At 61.6% G+C, this 2500-nt stretch overlaps 3 non-coding genes across 3 annotated transcripts in view; all 3 read left to right on the plus strand.

The window, feature by feature from the left end:
- The window catches only part of LOC146143636 (small subunit ribosomal RNA), a 1811-nt gene extending 1047 nt beyond the window's left edge, over positions 1-764 (plus strand). The window contains exon 1 of the ribosomal RNA XR_014500390.1: positions 1-764. This exon is cut by the window's left edge and continues 1047 nt beyond it. This is a non-coding gene — a ribosomal RNA (small subunit ribosomal RNA).
- A 247-nt stretch (positions 765-1011) lies between these two features.
- On the plus strand, positions 1012-1165 carry LOC146143637 (5.8S ribosomal RNA). Its single transcript, XR_014501201.1, has one exon. It is a non-coding gene; the product is annotated as a 5.8S ribosomal RNA (ribosomal RNA).
- Positions 1166-1413: 248 nt separating this feature from the next.
- LOC146143638 (large subunit ribosomal RNA) overlaps positions 1414-2500 on the plus strand; it is a 3446-nt gene continuing 2359 nt past the window's right edge. The window contains exon 1 of the ribosomal RNA XR_014501072.1: positions 1414-2500. This exon is cut by the window's right edge and continues 2359 nt beyond it. This is a non-coding gene — a ribosomal RNA (large subunit ribosomal RNA).

Below are 2500 nucleotides of genomic sequence, written 5' to 3' on the forward strand. Positions count from 1 at the left end.
CGATCGGGGGGCGTTAGTTTTACGACCTCTCCGGCAGCTTGCGGGAAACCAAAGTCTTTGGGTTCCGGGGGAAGTATGGTTGCAAAGCTGAAACTTAAAGGAATTGACGGAAGGGCACCACCAGGAGTGGAGCCTGCGGCTTAATTTGACTCAACACGGGAAATCTCACCCGGCCCGGACACAGTGAGGATTGACAGATTGAGAGCTCTTTCTTGATTCTGTGGGTGGTGGTGCATGGCCGTTCTTAGTTGGTGGAGCGATTTGTCTGGTTAATTCCGATAACGAACGAGACTCTGGCTTGCTAACTAGTTACGCGACCCAATCGGTCGGCGTCTAACTTCTTAGAGGGACTAGTGGCGTTTAGCCACACGAGATTGAGCAATAACAGGTCTGTGATGCCCTTAGATGTTCGGGGCCGCACGCGCGCTACACTGACCGGATCAGCATGTGCTCGCCTTGGCCGACAGGTCTGGGTAACCCGCTGAACCCCGGTCGTGCTAGGGATAGGGAATTGCAATTATTTCCCTTGAACGAGGAATTCCCAGTAAGCGCGAGTCATTAGCTCGCGTTGATTACGTCCCTGCCCTTTGTACACACCGCCCGTCGCTACTACCGATTGAATGGTTTAGTGAGGTCCTCCGATTGGACCTGGCGCGGCCGGCAACGGTCGAGCCGGCGTCCGAGAAGACGATCTAACTTGATCATTTAGAGGAAGTAAAAGTCGTAACAAGGTTTCCGTAGGTGAACCTGCGGAAGGATCATTAACGGTCTCGCAAACGCTTCGGCGAACGCGAAACTCGGACAAGCGAGAGAAAAAGTCTTTGCTACCCGGCGCCCGACCCGCGAGGAGCGGCGCGCCGGCCGGCGATTCGGTCACCCGGTAATGTTTGCGCGTCGAGTGCCGCGGTGCCGCGCGCTCCGGCTTCAAGCGTCGGCCTGGCCGACCGCTCGGCGCGGTCTATTTTGTCACCCTATAGTGCGAGGCACTGTGCGAGCGAAACAATCGTGGATGGCTCTTGGCGGTGGATCACTCGGCTCGTGAGTCGATGAAGGACGCAGCTAGCTGCGTGAATTAGTGTGAATTGCAGGACACATTGAGCATCGACGTTCTGAACGCAAATTGCGGCCTCGGGTCAATCCCGGGGCCGCGCCCGCCTCAGGGTCGCGTTGCAAACGTTCCGCGCGGGGATTTCTCCGCGCGGCTGCTGCGGCGTCGGACGCGCGAGCGCCCGTCCCGCTCAAGACAGCACGGCACGATGCGCGACGATCGCGACCAGAATCCCGCGCGGCGGCGGCGAGTCGACCTCGAAGAGGCCAACGGCTGGCGGCTCAAGGGCGGGAATCGAGGTGCGCGGCGGCGCGCGGCGCCGACGGCGAGCGCGGAACGGGAAGAATAGTCCCGGTCCTTACTTTCGGCCTGAGGTCGGACGAGGCTACCCGCTGAATTTAAGCATATTACTAAGCGGAGGAAAAGAAACTAACGAGGATTCCCTCAGTAACGGCGAGTGAAGCGGGATGTGCCCATCGCCGAATCCGCGCGCTTTTGGAGTGCGCGGAATTGTGGCGTACGGAATTCGTCACGGCGCGCTTCGCCGGTCGCCCGCGTCCTTCTGATCGAGGCCTTTTCCCAGAGCGGGTGTCAGGCCCATGGCGGCGACAGGCGGGCGCGCTACGGCGTCTTCCCAGAGTCGGGTTGTTTGGGAATGCAGCCCAAAGCGGGTGGTAAACTCCATCTAAGGCTAAATACGGTCACGAGACCGATAGCGAACAAGTACCGTGAGGGAAAGTTGAAAAGCACTTTGAAGAGAGAGTTAAAGAGTACGTGAAACCGTCGAGAGGCAAACGGGAGGGCCTGTCGGGTCGCCCGGTCGCTTTCAGCCGGCCCCCTGTCGGCGACGTTGTCGTGCGGACCCTCACGGGCCGCCGGCGGCGCCGCCCGATCGGGGACCAGCGCACTAGCGCCGGGCGAAGGCCGCGACCGTCTGGACGGCGGCGAGAAGGCCGCGCGCAAGGTAACCCGGCCTCGGTCGGGTACTATAGGCGCGCGTGTCCGTCGGCCCGCCGTTCGGGCGAGGAGAGATCGCCGCGTCTGCCCTTCGGGGCCGAGCGCCCGGTGCCGGCTGGGGCGTCGTGGGTCGGGGACTGTTCTCAGTGCCCAGCCTCTTCGTCTCGGTCGCGCTTCCGGTGTCGTTTCGCGAGGCGCACGGGGTCCGCGGCTGAAGTCAGCCACCTTCCCGACCCGTCTTGAAACACGGACCAAGGAGTCTAACGTGAGCGCGAGCCACGGGGCAGTACGAAACCCATGGGCGCAGTGAAAGTGAATGTCGGCGCGGTCCGGCGGAGGTGAGACGTCGTCGTTCGCGGCGGCCGCATCACCGGCCGATCTCGTCCGCTTTGCCGGAGAGGTCGAGCGAGAGCGTTCGCGTTGGGACCCGAAAGATGGTGAACTATGCCTGAAGAGGTTGAAGCCAGAGGAAACTCTGGTGGAGGACCGTAGCGA

Source organism: Ascidiella aspersa, chromosome 5 (assembly GCF_963924565.1).
Source record: "Ascidiella aspersa chromosome 5, kaAscAspe10.2, whole genome shotgun sequence".
NCBI lineage: Eukaryota > Metazoa > Chordata > Ascidiacea > Phlebobranchia > Ascidiidae > Ascidiella > Ascidiella aspersa.